The 18487-nt window shown below is 42.7% G+C and overlaps 1 protein-coding gene across 1 annotated transcript in view; it reads right to left on the bottom strand.

Moving 5' to 3' along the window:
- Nucleotides 1-4697, bottom strand: part of LOC146062829 (antileukoproteinase-like) — a 57341-nt gene extending 52644 nt beyond the window's left edge. The window contains exon 1 of the mRNA XM_083174835.1: nucleotides 4640-4697. The gene's annotated coding sequence lies outside the window, so the exon portion shown is untranslated. The remainder of the gene's footprint in view (nucleotides 1-4639) is intronic.
- Nucleotides 4698-18487: the final 13790 nt, after the last annotated feature.

Genomic DNA, 18487 nt, shown 5'->3' with positions numbered 1-18487 from the left:
CAGAGCTCACTAACAGACCACTGGGCAGAGCTCACTAACAGACCACTGGGCAGAGCTCACTAACAGCCTGCGGGACAGAGCTCACTAACAGCCCGCGGGACAGAGCTCAGTAACAGACCACTGCACAGAGATCACTAACAGCCTGCGGGACAGAGCTCACTAACAGACCACTGGGCAGAGCTCACTAACAGACCACTGGGCAGAGCTAAGAACAGACCACTGGGCAGAGCTCAGTAACAGACCACTTGGCGGAGCTCACTAACAGACCACTTGGCGGAGCTCACTAACAGACCACTGCACAGAGCTCACTAACAGCCCGCGGGACAGAGCTCACTAACAGACCACTGGGCAGAGCTCACTAACAGACCACTGGGCAGAGCTCACTAACAGACCACTGGGCAGAGCTCACTAACAGACCACTGGGCAGAGCTCAGTAACAGACCACTGGGCAGAGCTCAGTAACAGACCACTTGGCGGAGCTCACTAACAGACCACTACACAGAGATCACTTACAGTCTGCGGGACAGAGCTCACTAACAGATCACTGGGCAGAGCTCACTAACAGACCACTGGGCAGAGCTAAGAACAGACCACTGGACAGAGCTCACTAACAGACCGCTGGACAGAGCTCACTAACAGACCGCTGGAGCTCATTAATGCCTGGTACACACCAGAACGAAAAAACATTTGGTATCCCAATTGCACACTGAGTGAAACATAACTACATAATAATCAGATAACACAGAGATTTTGGTTGCGTATATCTGCAGATATAGGGCTAAGCCCCCAGGCCATACGTCAAGGCATCTCTGTCACTGGGGGTCCCTAATACTGGGTATGGGTCTGGGGTGTGGGCCCCCAACATGCCGACACAGGCTGAGTACTCCAGGGCAGCACACAAATTAAAATTAGTAGGGGTTAATAAGAAGCACATAAGTGCTATTTATGGAAGTGAAGGTGTGATTAAAATACAAAATATATACAATGTGATAGGAAAGAATAAGTGTTAATATCAACCAGCCATATCAACATGAGGGGGACCACACTCCCAAACCCATCCCATAAGCAGTAACATATATGTCTGGGCTTAATAGCCCAGTGTAAGGCCACATGATAATGGCTTACTACATCTGAGAGCCAGCTTACCTAGAGCTACCCCTGCCTTCTCCAATGGCACTCAGGTGTCAGCAATCCCTCCTAATGCTGACCCAGCTATGCCTCTCAACTGCACAACACTTTTGTTGGTAAGCTGCTCAATCAGAGGTGTGTCACTCAGGTGCCAAAAGGGAGGGGTAATTCTGGCTAGGAAAAAACATTTGGTATCCCAATTGCACACTGAGTGAAACATAACTACATAATAATCAGATAACACAGAGATTTTGGTTGCGTATATCTGCAGATATAGGGCTAAGCCCCCAGGCCGTACGTCAAGGCATCTCTGTCACTGGGGGTCCCTAATACTAGGTATGGGTCTGGGGTGTGGGCCCCCAACATGCCGACACAGGCTGAGTACTCCAGGGCAGCACACAAATTTTAATTAGTACACACCAGAACGATCCTGATTGATAGTAGATTGTTAGTAGATCTGCTAACGATCTGCATCCAATCTGATCCCAATCCAATCTGAGTCTGTATCTAGTTGAATGGGTCTTTTACAGATCCTACCTGCTGAACGACCAAACGACAGCGGGGAAGCGCATCGGATTGGAATTGAATCGTAATTGGATTGGAATTGGATGTAAACATGCCCAATCTACATACAATCTACATCCAATTGGTCAGAATTGGATCCAGATTGATGGGATTGAGCCCTAATCATTCTGGTGTGTACCCTACATAACAGACCGATTGGCAGAGCCCACTAGCAGACCACTGGGCAGAGCTCACTAACAGACTGCTGGGCAGAGCTCACTAACAGGCTGCAGGGCAGAGCTCACTAACAGACCAAAGGGCAGAGCTCACTAACAGACCACTGGACGGAGCTCACTAACAGACCGCAGAGCAGAGTTCACTAACAGACCACTGGGTGAATCTCACTAACAGACCAGTGGGCAGAGCTCAAAACAGACCAAAGGACAGAGCACACTAACAGCCCGCTGGACAGAGCTCACTAACAGATCACTGGATGGAGCTCACTAACAGCCCGCTGGACAGAGCTCTCTAACAGACCACTGGGCAGAGCTCACTAACAGACCACTAACAGCTCACTAACAGACCACTGGACAGAGCTCACTAACAGACCGCTTGGTGGAGCTCACTAACAGACCGCTGGACAGAGCTCGCTAACAGACCGCTGGGTGGAGCTCACTTACAGACCATTGGACAGAGCTCACTTACAAACCATTGGACAGAGCTCACTAACAGACCGCTGGTCAGAGCTCAATCACAGACTTCTTCTGGGCGGAGCTCACTAACAGACCGCTGGGTGGAGCTCACTTACAGACCATTGGACAGAGCTCACTATCAGACTGCTGGGCGGAGCTTGCTAACAGACCGCTGGGTGGAGCTCGCTAACAGACCGCTGGGTGGAGCTCACTTATAGACCATTGGACAGAGCTCACTAACCATATTGATTGATTCTGTTACACTGTTGTGTATCTTCCGTGTTCTTCACCAAGAATTATGCTACAATTTGACATTGTAAGAAATTAGTTTTTTTATGTTGTGTTTTTATTAATGTGGTTTTATTTTAAACTTTTATTACAAAATTTGTTTTGAGCTATACAGTAAATACATTTTATTTTAACGAGAATATCCCGTGTGAGAGAACAGCGCTACATTTGTTTCTTTGTTCTTGAATAAGCCATATAAGGGTGGCTGGCCTTCGTTGGCTTAGTGGGGTACCACGAACTAGACTTTATCTTAGTATTAGGGACCCACCAGAAGTGAAGTTACCTAGATTTTGGTCGGTAGGATGGTATTTTTTGTCCCAAAACGTATAACAAGAACCTGGTAGACTGGTTTTTCTTCCTTTGTGCTTTGGTATTAGACAAATCAGTGAATCACAGAATGTAAATATTGAGACATCGCAGCCTTGGAGTAATATGTGGATGAGTAATGGGATGTCATGCTGGGTACACACCATGAAGTCACGCAAGCACAGTGTCTGCTCAAATACTGTCTCACCTACTAGCTTTTGAAGAAGGAGCGCTGCTCCGAAACGTCAGCTTTTGATCACCCAAATACACTATTTGTCAAGACCTCTGAGTGCCGCCTGTACTTTGTTCTGTTATCCATATTGTGTGAAGGCACCGGGGCAGCTGCCATTGTGAGGAGAGTGCTAGGCCGCAACCCCACCAAATATATATATATATATATATATATAGCAGCGGGATGAACCAGCACTCTCACCAAATCCAGCAATAGCCTGCGTGCCCTTGCGAATATTGTACAACAGCAGGTAGGGAACATAAGTTTCCTCGATGTCCCCAAGCACGGCACTGACAGGTCTTTCACAAAAGAAGTAGCTTTATTCTCAACGTTTCGAGGAACGTATCCCCGTCGTCAGGAGGTGTGTCTACTTCTCCTGACGACGGGGATACGTTCCTCGAAACATTGAGAATAAAGCTACTTCTTTTGTGAAAGACCTGTCAGTGCCGTGCTTGGGGACATCGAGGAAACTTATGTTCCCTACCTGCTGTTGTTATATATATATATATATATATATATATATATCAAAAGAAAAGTCCAATTAGCGCGCAAGTCCTTGTTCTTTTTAAATAGCAGGAATGAAACTGGCTTCTTCCACACAGAATATCACAGCACTTCAGATCATATGAGACCGGCAGCTTCCTCAAATTACCCTTGCGGGCACCTGGATTCTCAGGTAGTGGATTTTCTAAGAGAAGAAAAGAGGAGCGCTCCAAATAGTGCTTTATCTTTTTTTTATTTTTCAGCACAATAAAATATCCGACAGGTACACTTTAGAATGGCATCACGTACCGCAATAAACGGTTAGGCACAACCGCGGGTGATAAACAGCATAAATCAAAGCTGACAAGCAGCAGAATAGCAGGATGACTGGATACAAGTGCTCTCACCACTCTCTCCAACACGGAGTTCAGACCGACGCCAGGCCACGCCCCTACGCGTTTCGTCACGAGGACTTCGGCCCTCTGACGAAGTCCTCGTGACGAAACGCGTAGGGGCGTGGCCTGGCGTCGGTCTGAACTCCGTGTTGGAGAAAGTGGTGAGAGCACTTGTATCCAGTCATCCTGCTATTCTGCTGCTTGTCAGCTTTGATTTATGCTGTTTATCACCCGCGGTTGTGCCTAACCGTTTATTGCGGTACGTGATGCCATTCTGAAGTGTACCTGTCGGATATTTTATTGTGCTGAAAAATAAAAAAAAGATAAAGCACTATTTGGAGCGCTCCTCTTTTCTTCTCTTAGAATATATATATATATATATATATATATATATATATATGCTGCAATGCTGGCACTCTATTCCTCCGTCCGGTAAACGAGCCTGGTGCCTTCGCAGTGCGATCAGGCTAAGCTGGGCGAGTGGTACAAATATGGGTTGAAGCGCTGCACTCAGGACGAGATAAATGAATCCACACGTAGCCATGCTATAGTGGTTGACGTTTCAGCCTCGCAGCTTTTATCAAAACAGCAAACATACAGGGCTTACTCACCCCTATAAATGGAGCAGGATCACTCATTTGTGCAGAGACAGCGGCCATCACTTGCCGCCCACATGGGGCGGGTTGGAATGACGTCACTGATTAGGAGACTGTTGCCATAGTTCCCGGTCAACAGTATAAAAGTCTACATGTGACAATAAAGTTGTTGTTGGAAAAAAAAGGTTTAAGTGTTAAAAAACTTAATTGCTAAAATATAATCAAGTGCTAGATTAGGACATTGGTTGTGAAACAAACTGCCCGCTATCACTGCAAAACTTGTGATTCACTCTAAAAAACAAACATATCATACTTAACAGTTCAAACATGAACATAGCAATAGCGGGTAATCTTCTTAAAGTGACAATACGAGTACATATGGGGTGACATTTATTAGAGATCGATGTTGGGTTTTTGGCGATTTTTATCGCAAAAACGGCCGTTTTCGCACTTTTTCCCGAATTCGCATAATTAATGAGATGCAAAAATCGGCAAAAATGCGATATTTGCCGTGAAATCGCACTTTCTGAAAGTGCAAAAAAAAATCTATCTCCGGAACTCGCATCCAGATGTTTTCGCATTGAAAAATATACAATTCGCATATTTAATGAGATGCGAATTTGGAAATCGCCCAAAAAAACATAAAAAAAAAATAGACCTGATCCTGACTGGCAAATTTGTCAGAACCATGCACAGATCATTGCGATCTGTGTATGATTCTTTGGTAAAATATGTGTAAAAGATTAAAAAAAAAAAAACGGCGTGGGGTCCCCCCTCCTGCAGCCCCCAGCTCATTGAGCCGGACCTGGTTCCAAAAATAAGGGGGACAAAAAGCATAGGGGTCCCCCGTATTTCTGAAACCAGCCCCGGACTCTTGGACCGGTCCTGGTTCCAAAAATACGGGGGACAAAAAAACTGGGGGTCCCCCGTATTTTGAAACCAGAACCGGGCTCCAACAGCCCGCAGTGTCATGCCACAGTCAGGGGACACTTTTTACATAAGGTCCCCTGGCCGTACCATGAGCACCGTGGCTGGTCAGCCTTGGACGGGGTACCTGGAGGAGTGGGGACCCCCCAAATAAAGGGGTCCCCCCCAGGCTTCACTCCTCCAGGGCTGAAGCCCGGGGCTGTCACCGGCGTCCCTTTCCAGTGGACGCAGGCCTGATAGGGTTAAATCTTTCAATCCTAACATTGCTTTATACAGGAGAACTACAAGTACCAGCAGACCTCCCCGCAGGCTGGGACTTGGAGAACCACAAGTCCCTGCATGCGAGCATTAATGGGCCCGCTGGGACTTGTAGTCCACCTGTAAAAAGAATGTTAAAAGAAAACACACACACAGAGAAGTATAACTTTATTACATACACATCCACACACCTCACTTTTACACCCACATACTTACCGATCCAGGATCCAGCGCTGGTCTCTGCAGCATAGCCGCTCAGCCCGGCTTTCTCTGCGCTGTCCCAGGGCAACAGAGGCTGAGAGCGTGATTGGGCGATGCGTCTCCATGGAGATGCATAGCTCAGCCAATTAGGGCTCAGCTATGCGTCTCCATGGAGACGCATCGCCCAATCACGCTCTCAGCCTGTGTCGCGCTGGGACAGCGCGACAGAAGCTGTTAGATCCATCGGTGAAAGCCGTTTTTCCCCGCTGACAGTGCGGGGGTAGCCGGCTATGCTGCACAGAGACCAGCGCTGGATCCTGGATCGGTAAGTATGTGGGTGTAAAAGTGAGGTGTGTGGGTGTGTATGTAATAAAGTTATACTTCTCTGTGTGTGTGTTTTCTTTTAACATTCTTTTTACAGGTGAACTACAAGTCCCAGCGGGCCCATTAATGCCCCGCATGCTGGGACTTGTGGTTCTCCAAGTCCCAGCATGCGGGGGAGGTCTGCTGGCACTTGTAGTTCTCCTGTATAAAGCAATGTTAGGATTGAAAGATTTAACCCTATCAGGCCGGCGTCCACTGGCCAAGGACGCCGGTGACAGCCCCGGGCTTCAGCCCTGGATGGGTGAAGCCTGGGGGGAACCCCTTTATTGGGGGGGGTCCCCACTCTTCCAGGTACCCCGTCCAAGTCTGACCAGCCACGGTGCTCATGGTGCGGCCGGGGGACCTTGTGTAATAAGTGTCCCCCGGCTGTGGCATGACACTGCGGGCTGTTGGAGCCCGGTGCTGGTTTCAAAATACGGGGACCCCCAGTTTTTTTGTCCCCCGTATTTTTAGAACCAGGACCGGTCCAAGAGTCCGGGGCTGGTTTCAGAAATACGGGGGACCCCTATGCTTTTTGTCCCCCGTATTTTTGGAACCAGGTTCGGCTCAATGAGACATCTTAGACTTTATCTTAGTATTAGGGACCCACCAGAGATGAAGATACCTAGAAATTGGTCGTGGGCTGGTATTTTTTGTCCCAAAAATGATAACAATAACCAGGAATACTATGGGGGAAATTTACTAAAGGAAATTTGTAAAAAAATAGGTTTAATTGTATCCAGAAATACACTTATTTTTGACATTTACTATACTGAAAATACAGCAATTCGTATTCGTATTGATGTGCTATCAATACAAATACGAATTGCCGTATTTTCGGGATAGTAAATGTCAAAAATAAGTGTATTTCTGGATACAAATACACCTATTTTTTACAACTTTCCTTTAGTAAATTTCCCCCTGTGATTGAGCACTGTAGTTTTTCTTCATTTGTGCTTTGGAATTAGACAAATTTATTTATTTACTTATAGTGTCTTATATAGTGCAGCAGATTCCGTTGCGCTTTACAATAGTAGACAGTGATAAGACAAACTGGGTAACAACAGACAGACTTGGAGGTAGGAGGGCCCTGCTGCAAGCTTACAATCTATAGGCAAGCTTACAATCAAATGAGTGAATGACAGAATAAAGTGGAGCAATGCAATGATTGAGACATCGTAGCCTCATAGTAATATGCGGGTGGGTAATGGGATGTCATACTGTCATACTGTGTAACACCATGAAGTCACCTAACTATCTGCTCAATTACAGGAGCTAAGAGAACATTCTGAGAACATCTGATTACACCCTAATGAGCATCCAGTGCCAAATGATCTGTCCTTTATGTGTAAATGCAAATACTCCCTTCCTATAAACTGACAGCTGATTGTGACTCTGAAGTGACAAATGCAAATCTACATAAGTATAATTGAACAATGTTTGTGTGTATGTGTGTGTGTGTGTGTGTTTGTGTGGATATTCCACAATAATTCTCGAATGCTTTAACTCAGTGGTAGCCAACTCCAGTCCTCGAGAGCTACCAACAGTTACCATTTTCCAGACAACCCAGCTGCTGCACAGGTGCACTCATTACTCACTGACACATTTTATAAATTATCCTCAGGTGGCACAAATTTCTTTACTTGTGATTCTGTGAGGAGATCTGGAAAACATGCACTGTTGGTAGCTCTTGAGGACTGGAGTTGGCTACCCCAGCTTTAACTAATCATCTTCAAACTTTGCACACTACCTTATCATCTTACGGGACAGTCTAAGTTCAAAGATGGGTTTAATTAGATGAGCCCTTAAGGGTGCTGTCATAAGGGTCCGTGCTATTTCTGCTATTTCCATGCATTGTTATATGTCGTTGGAAAGCTTAAGACTTTCTGAATACAACACAATAAACATTTCCGGTACTTATGTAGTATCTGGGCGTCCGATTTAGAAATCGGATCGCATCGCATGCGACCAAATCGTATGCGATGCGATGGTCAAGATTTTTCCATAGGATTCAATGTTAAAATGGTCTGAGTCCATTTTAACATAGAATTCATTGGGAAAAAGGGGTCCTTTTCCTTTCCCCACTATCCAAGTGGGCATGGAGTTGGATATAAACCTGTGGCGAGCGTAGCGAGCCACCGAGCCCGAAGCGTGGCGAGCGTAGCGAGCCCCGCAAGGGGACACAGAATACTTTTTAAGAAATATGCGTCCCCTCGCGGGGCTCGCTTCGCTCGCCACGCTTCGGGCGCGGTGGCTCGCTGCGCTCGCCACACTATATAAAATCAACTCTATGCCCACTTGGATAGTGGGGAAATGAACAGGACCTTCTTAACATTGAATCCTATGCAAAATCGCATCGAATCGCATCACATCGCATCACATCGCATCTGATTGTATGCCTTAAGGTAAGGCATACAATCACAAAATCGGCAGCCCAGATACTACATAAGTACCAAAAAATGAAATTTTGAAATTTCACCTACACTTTGTTTTAATTCCTGTGAAACACCTAAAGGGTTAACAAACTTCCAAAATGCTGTTTTGAATACTGTGAGGGGTGCAGTTTTTGAAATGGCATCATTTATGGGGGTGTCTCACATACAAGTCCCTCAAAGTCACATCAGAACTGAACTGGTCCCTAAAAAAATCAGTGTTTGAAATTTTCTTGAAAATTTGAGAATTTGCTATTCATATTTTAAGCCTCCTAGTGTCCAAAAAAATTAAAAGGAGGTTGAAATAATGATGGAAACATAAAGTAGACATATGGTCTATGTTAGTTATTAACTATTTTGAGTGGTATGATTATTTGTCTCACAAGCAGAAAATGTAACATTTTGAAAATCGCTAAATTTTCCATTTTTTTACGACATTTTGGTATTTTTCACAAAAAAACACAGACTGTATCGACCAAAATTTACCACTAACTTGAAGTACAATGTGTCACGAGAAAACAATCTCAAAATCACTGGGATAAGTAAAAGCAAAAAAAGTTATCCCCACTTAAGTGATACATGTCAGATTTGAAAAAAAATGTCTCTGTCAGGAAGGCAAAAACAGGCTGCATCAGGAAGGGGGTTAAAGGTGCGATTTTCAGTCACACTGAAAATCGCATCCAGATGTTTTCGCATAAAAAACTATATAAATCGCATATGTAATAGGATGCGAATTTCAAACTCGCATGTGTGACCTTACTAAAAATCGCCAAAAAAATAGACTAACTTAAGGCAGGCGATTTCAGTGTCAACATGTGTGTAAATGGTTAAAATTAACCCCAAACACACCTGATCCTTCTATACAAAGGTGAACCTTATAAATACTGACACCTCCCCTGTAAATAACACCCCCTCAACATTAGCACCTGTGAGGGTGTTAGCAATGGCGTTTTTTATGTGTGGCTTTGAGATGTTGGTTCAGGAGTTTAATTTGATTGAGGAGATGCACAGTAGGAGGCATCAGGACCAGAACCAGGTACCCTTTCCACTCCGTGCTGTGCGGACGTACCGTACAAGGGTGTACCTGGACTCCCTCTCAGATCAAGAGGTTGTGCACATGTTTAGGCTGAGTCGCACTAACCTCTTGAGCCTATATGAGCAGGGGAGTGATGATTTGGAGCCTTTGGCTGGGAGTAATTTTGCAGTGCCTGGACCGCATAAAATAATGTGTGCCCTATACTTTATGGCTACTGGCTCATTCCAGTCAGTAACTTCATGGTCACTAGGGATCACACAGGCCACTTTCTCCAGGCATTTTGCCCAAGTGCTCTCTGCCTTGAAGAAGCTGTGGCGCACATATATTTATTTTCCAGAGGCGGAGTGGCAGGATGTTAAATTGTGTTTCTATCGTCTGGGAGAATTTCCAAATGTGCTGGGTGCGATAGACTGCACGCACATAGAGATAAGGGCCCCACATAGGAGGGGGTATGTCTATGTGAATAGACGTGGCCGGCACTCACTCAATGTGCAGTTGGTGTGTGATGCCAACTTGCGCATTATGAGTGTTGTGGCTGGCTACCCAGGGTCGTGCCATGACTCTTATATTTTGAGCCACTCAGCCCTCTCTGGCAAATTCCAACGTGGAGACATGCCTGATGGCTGGTTACTTTGTAGGTAGCATCATTTTTAAACCAAAGTTTGTGTGTGGTATGTTATGGTAACGAACTATGTAGCCTCCCTTTTTATGTTTCACAAGTGTATACACATGAAACAGTCCCATGCAATTGTACATGTGTGTATATATAATTGTGTGCATGCCATATCATGCACACAATTATATATACATGTGTCATCATTATTTGGATTGTAACACTTAATGCTCATAGTTATAGTACTTTAAATAAGTACTGTGAGTAGACCATGATGGCATTTGTGGGCTGATTGTTGAACACATTGTAATGTTTTTTTTATAAACATGATGATTGGCTTTTTGGTTGCTGTGTGTGGGGTATCCATGTGTATACAGGGCCATATTTGCATGTGAATACACATTGCATCTTGAAGGATGATGTATGTACTTAGTGTTTTAGTGCAACAGTGTTCCATTGAAAATTACTTTATAAAATGATCTTTTTTTGGGGATTGTGTCACAAAACAATGTTTAATTCATATGTTGTCAATTGTGCAGGCGATTCGGGATATGGTTGTGACTGGTGGCTCATGACCCCTCTGCGATACCCACGTGGCCGTGCACAAATACTATATAATACTGCACATGGTGTAATGTGGTTGAGCGTACCTTTGGCGAGCTTAAGGCTAGATTCCGCTGTTTGGACCGCACAGCAGGAATTCTACAATATCAGCCCAAAAAAGTTTCCCTGATTGTGCAGGCCTGCTGCATGCTCCACAATATAGCCCTGGACCAAGGTTATGAAGGCTTAGCCAACGTTGCATCAGTCAGCCAGGAGCAATACCATGACAGTTCGGAGGGGGTCCGCAATACACAGAGGGGGACAGATATGCGGAATGACATAATTCAGCACTATTTTTCAGGTAAAAAATGTATGTCATTTACACACAGAAACCATTCTGCAACTATTTGTACTACAGACTATTTCCATGTGTGTTGTTAAATATAGGGGAATGACTGCTGGCTGCCGCAAGGCCACATTATGAAATGCAACAAGCAGACTCCTGTAGCATGGTATGTAATTGTAAAATACATAACCCACAATGAACAAATGCACACTGTGTTTAGGGAATGCTCCCATTACACTATGTCATAATTTACTATTATCCAGCATTTAGAAATGGCTCATTATATGGCTCTGCCGCACGAGTTGCTTGGGACATTTTTCGAATATGATGCTGCATAGAATGCATCTGAATTCCAAACTCATCCAGCTGCTGTGTTTGTTTATCCATAAATTGGAGCTGCCTCTTCCTCAAGGCATCCAGGGTCTGGCCAAAGGTGTACAGCTGTGGTGGGTCTTGTTGCTTGGGGTGGGGGAGATGGATCTCTACTTTCCACCCTTAGGGGCATGCTGGATGCTGGGATTGTTTCTGCAGCCTCATAGGGTATCTCTTCAAGGATGATTTCCTCATCAGGGTTGCCCTCTACACCAGCCGCAACATGTAGCTGAGAAGTTTCTGTAGGATAGAAACATATGTAAACATTAATGTTGGTAATATTTATACACACAAATGTCGCAACAAAAACAAAAAACAATTCCAAAATTCAAACATTATAAACAGTGGGTCAAAAGGCCTTATCTCCCAATGATAGATTGAGCACATATTTGTGCATGTTTCCAAGGTGATGTTTAAAAAACATGGAGAGAGCCTAACAAACATACATACAATCTCAGGCTGTCACACGACACTATGTGATTGTCTGGATACTTAATTCTCAACATTGATTCAATTAGAACAGAGTAACACATCTGGGAGCATACTGGATTCACATTACTAACAATATAAATTTCTCACTCACCAGGGACATCCACTTGCTCAACTTGGACATTTTGCCGTGCCGCCTGTCTCCTTGGCCTCCGCTGATTGGGTGCTGGTTATAAGAAAAAAAACATCTTTAACTAGTGCAGAGTGACAACAATGTGTACAGCAGCAGCAACAGCAATACAACAGCCTACATGCATTTTTGTGGCAACCTGTGGTGTGTTTACAAACATAAACGAATAACACAGTGTGCCAAAACCTACATTAATGCACCCTGAGAATTTAATAAATAATGACAAATGTTGTTTATCCATTTCCTAGTCCTTTTGCCTTGCCAACCTTCATTGTAAAATTCACCTGCTGCTGCAGGAAATCCCATCCCTGCATTTCCATACATTCATATCTTTACCCAGATACAAGGGGAAACATGCAGAGATGCTTAATGCTGCAGCTGCAGAAAAATTCACAATATCTTACAGTAAATAACATAATCTGTTAACATTACAACTGTCACTAACAACACATTTAACACTATAAAGTCTATAAACTCACCAGGCCTTCCCGGAGTTGGAGGCTGATCTGTGTCCTGTATATGGGTGCCAGGCAGCACCTCTGGGGGAATCACACGTTTTAAAACCTCCTCAAAGCTGCTGTACACCACTCTTACACGGGGCCCTCCACCTGTGCATGAGGCCTGCAGATGCTCCATTGCCATCTTTTTCTTTAATTTTCTTTTAATGTCATTATAGCGCTTTTTTATATATTTCATGTTGCGCTTATATGCACTGACCGCATTTACAGCCTGCAGGACTTGGGTCCACAACATTTTTTTGCGGCCCATACCAGTGCGCTCTGATAATTCCCCTAAAAGCCGAGGATAGACAGGAACCACAGCCCTCACCAGGGCACAGTTCTCATGAAAGGAGAACCGTATGTTACGGCCACTGGCTGTGTGCCCAGGTAATGGCCCATCCCCATCATCCTCACCAGCCTCCTGTGATGCACCCTGGCCCTCCTCCACATCAAGATCAGCTGCCTCCTGCTGCTCAATGTCAACATCAGACATGTCGCTTAGGTTGACACTCTCCTCCAACACAGCACTGCCACTTCCAGACATATCCAAAACTTCCTCCTCCACTCTCCCCACAGGCAGTGTTCTGCGAGACATCTTCAAAACCAGCACAATATCCTCTGCTCACACCCTTTCAAAGGACAAAATGGTGGGAGGGGGCTTTATATAGGGTGTGTGATGCATATTCATGGGGACTCATGAACACCAATCAGTGCCTGTGTTGTATAATGCAGCATGCATTTGCCATATATCAGGGATTATGGCTGGTTGGCTTTTTATTTTATAATTGAAACAACTTATTGTCACGGCTAAAGGGCTGGATGGAGTCGTGTGGTGCACAGGAACTGGAGACGGACCAGGAGGAGTAGGATTGAAACGTGCAGGTTTAATAACGGATTTCATAAATGATAAACTTCACTCAAATACTTCTTTAAGTGACAGTTGGATAACTGAAATAGAGAAATTGAAAGGACAAAGAGAAAAAGAAACTCGGGTGGGGTGCACTCTTATTCCCCAATCTATGACTTGCTAAGCTGCTCGAAAAAAGATTTTTTATTTATTTTTTTATATAAGTATTTTTTATGCCAAGTGAAATAATTTATTTAAGAATATTGTGCAAAAAATATTTAATAATAGTTAATATGTTAATTACGCTGCTGTAGCTGTTTTTTTGTGAATAAATACAATACAGGTTTTTTGGTGTATTTATTTTGACAATTTTTTTTACTCTAATGGTAAAACCAATGTAATTGCCTCTGGTTGCGAATTATCTGTAGATATTTGTAATGGGGCTGGTGAAAGGGATTAGCTGACCTTCATATAACCTCAATGCCTTTGTCATATTGGCATTATAAATTTTTTCTCAATTAAATGAGATAAGGATTATAATCATCAGTCAGCAAAATTAAATCCGAAAACCAAATAAAGTATATACACAATACGCATTATTTAAACTTGTGCACCTGCATAAATTCACCTCTTAGTCCGCTGGCTTTTATAGAGCTTGTAATATAATCAGAATTGCCCTATGATAATATAAACATCAATATCAATTGTATCAATAAGGAAAACTTAGTTGCACAGCCTAATTTTTGATGGTAATATCCCAATCTGGCAACAATGTATACATGCAGCAACAATATCATACAATCCTGCGTATATATCACAAAGATGTCTCTTGCATGCCTGCAGAATCAGTCACTAAAGACCGTTTTAGCTGTAAGGACTCCTCAATGAAGCAATGAGACGCTGAAATAGGAGACACGATGTGGATAGGAGTAAAAGTTGCTAATTATCAATTATATGCAAGTGAAACCACCGCGGCTAGCATGCAGCAAAAATACCGTCCTGCACATATATCACAAGGATGTCTCTTTCACGCATGCAGAACCAGTCACTCCAGAACGCTTTAGCTGTAAGAACTACTAAATGAAGCAGTAAACCACTGAAGTAGGAGACACAATGTGGAAATTGCTGCTTATCAATTATATGCGCGTGAAACCCCCGCAGCTGACTCAAAGCAGAGCGGTATGTGGCTGTGGAACTCTTAAATGGTTAATGCAGTTTTAGCAAATAAAGCACCTGAAGGGGGCTTAAGAGAATTTACAGGAGCATATGCTGCACTTAAGGAATGCCGCAAATTCCATAGATACAATGGTGTTTTACAAACAACAGTTTTAAGCCATATCAGGGACAAGGGGGATGGCAGGTGCACGGTTATAGCATTGAAATGGGTAATATTAAAAGGACCAAATTGCCTGTACCATAAGCTAAGCTGGCACCAATGGCGCACGGCCGCTTTACAGGCAAAAGGTTTACGTTACCAGCCCCGGATCTCTGGGGCGCAGGGACACACAGGAGCGCTTGTCCGGTATTGAAGCTCCGATCTGGTAGCCGCTCCAGCGGTCACGTGTGCACACGCGACTACGTCCCTGCCAGTCTGTCTGGACGTACGTTTCGCAAAGCTTGATCACCTGGCAGCGTACCTGAGCTGCTTGGCTGTTGCTTCTTATGCCTATGCACAGCCAATGAGAATCATTTGTCATTGATTACTCTTGCTGCAGCAGCTGTAAGCATTGATTTTTAAACTGATTTTATGTCCGTGTTCTGACATCTGTTTGTACGGACTTCCATTTTAAACACTGTATTACCACTTAATTACACAGGAAAATATGAAAAAATAAATGAAAAAATAAATGAAGAAATAATAAATGAAAAAATAATAATGATGAGGGAAAGAGGACCTAATATTCCCAGGAATGCACTTTTATAAGGATGTATAAAAATATAAAGATATGCGTATTTTTTATTTTATATTAAACCCGTTATTTTAATTTTTTTATATAATTGTTTATATTTTTATTTGCATGTTATTAAGATTTTTTTTTTTTAAGGTTTTTAATTTATTGTGATTAAAGTTTCTGATATTGTTTGCTATACGCAATCATGGTTAGGGCTTTATATGCGCATCACATCTCAATGCAGTATAACCATTCAACTTGTTATCTTTTTAATTAGTCGAGGAATGTTTTTGCATATATATATTGGTTTTACCTTTTTTATGTATATACCGAATGACCATTCCCATTTCTCAACTATATTATTTATGATGATTAATATTTTCTATTATGATTATTAATTATTTATTTATTTCTTCATTTGTTTTTTTATTTTTTTATTTTTTGGTTTTCTTATTCTTTATTGTTTTATCATAATTTTTATTATAACTTTTTGTGCTGTTTTTTTATTAATATTTTATTTATTTTTATTTTTTATTATTTTTATTTTATTATTTTATTTTTTTATTGTTATTTTTTATTTTTTATTTTTTTATTTTTTTTATATTTTTTGTTTTTAATTTTAAATAAGCGTCAGGTAGTCAGACTCATATCCCGCACCCATATCTAATAGTGAACAAAGTGATCTATCATAATAAAAAAATTTTGTATATATGTAAAGAAAAAGTGCTAATAACAAAAATTATTATACAATACAAAAATAGAAAAATACAGAAATTCTCAGTGAAGTGCTGGCAGGAAGGGCAATGGACTATATTGCCAGATATGTGAAAAAAAAATTTTTATATATGGAAACAATGATTTGTTTTAAGATAAATATATGTAATAGGGAGCGTACCATCCATCTTTTGTGAATATGTGTACAAGGGAGATGTATCTATTAAAGAGCAGGACCCATATTTAATAAGGGAATAAGGTGGATATTATGATAATGGGGGGGGGAAAGAGGGATGACATCCTGATACTTAAATCATGTTCATGTCTTGAGGTCTTTGTCATGCACTGTTCGATTGATGACAACAATTGGAATAGTATTTATGCTTAAAGGGCTGGAAAAGAGTCATAAAAATTGTGCTGAGAAGGTCATGAGGCACATAAGGGATGGGAATTTCAGGCCAGAAAGGAAGAAAAAAAGAGAAAAAGAGAAGAAAAATTGGGATACGAATTAATGTTAATCTGATGTACGAAGATCTAGGCAAGAAAAACTCCATAATTTATATACTCGTTCATGCCATCAGGACTCATGGTCCCCAAATCAAAGGTCCATTTACTCTCTTTTTTGAGGAGGACTTCAGTCAGATCACCGCCTCTGATGCCCAAGCTGGCTTTCTCCAAACCGCACACTTGGAAATCTTTAAGGGAACCACCATGTTTGCTCATAAAATGTCTTGCGACAGATGTTAACTTCTTATGGTTTTGTAAGTCCATTGCCCCATTGCGAATAGTCCCCACATGTTCAAGCACTCTTTGCTTGAGGGGGCGTGTCGTCATTCCGACGTATTTCTGGTCACACCCACAGAAGATGCAATAAACCACTCCTTCGGTTTTGCAATTAATGTATTCTTTAAGTTCGATTATCTTGCCAAATCTATCTTTGATGTTAACCTTGGTTATTATATATTGGCAAGCCTTGCACTGTCCGCATGGGTGGGTCCCTTTTAGACGAGTTGTTGTTAGTGTATTTCTGACAAAGTGGCTTTTGACCAATCGATCTTTTAAATTTCTGGCTCTACGCCAACTCATCGAGACTGTAGGGCCAAGCCTCCTAGCTAACGTTGGGTCCAGAAGCAGGGTGGACCAATGTCTCTGTATGATTCCTTTGATGGTCCGCCATTCTTGACAGAAATCGCCCACAAAACGGATGGTCTGATCTTTTGCAGGTTTATTTTTGGTCTTAAATATTAGGGACTCACGATCCAGTTTGATGGCATTTCTCATGGCTTTTTTGGTGGCAGAGTGGCTGTACCCCCTTTCACGTAGGCGTTGGGTGAGATCTTGACTTTGGATCTTGAATTCTTGTTCCCCTGAACAGTTTCTTCTGAGTCGCAAGAACTCCCCTTTGGGGATGTTCTCGACTGTCGGTGGAAAATGTGCGCTTGTTTGATGTAATAAAGTATTGGTGGCGGTGTCTTTGCGGTATAGTTGGGTTGCTAGATGGTTGTTCTTATCCTTGTAGATCTTAAGATCCAAAAATGCAAGTTCCTGTTTGCTTATGACATGAGTGAGGTGGAGATTGAGATTGTTGATGTTCAATTGTTGTATGAACTGGAGGAGTAGTGTCTCATCGCCTTCCCATATAAGGAAAATGTCGTCGATGTACCTCAACCACATCGCGACATGTGAGGTAAATCGATCATTGGCCTCATTAAACACTACTTCCTGTTCCCATTTGCCCAGGAATAGATTTGCGTAGGTGGGGGCACATGCCGCCCCCATAGCTGTGCCCCTCACCTGCAAATAGAACCGGTCATTAAAAGTGAATACATTATGATGGAGTATGAATTTGAGTAACCTTATGAGGAATTGCTGGAACGGTTCATGTTTCTCAGCGTCCATGAAGTATGTAACCGCCTCAATGCCTTGGTCATGATTAATTGAGGTATAGAGGGCCTCTACATCGAGTGACACAAGGAGATGGTTGTCTTCCAGGCATATGTCATGGATTCTTTGTAGTACATCAGATGTATCCTGTACGAATGACGGCAAGTTAAAAACAAAGTGCCTGAGATGTAAATCAAGAAAGGTGCATGCTTTTTCGGTGAGGCCGCCGTTGCCAGAGACAATCGGCCTTCCTGGTGGATCATTAAGTCTCTTATGCACCTTTGGCAGCATATAGAAAGTTGGCATTATTGGGTTG

Source organism: Crinia signifera, chromosome 3 (genome assembly GCF_055691185.1).
Source record: "Crinia signifera chromosome 3, ASM5569118v1, whole genome shotgun sequence".
Taxonomy (NCBI): Eukaryota; Metazoa; Chordata; class Amphibia; order Anura; family Myobatrachidae; genus Crinia; species Crinia signifera.
Note: the sequence above shows the minus strand (reverse complement) of the source record. Positions and strands in the feature narration are given on the sequence as shown.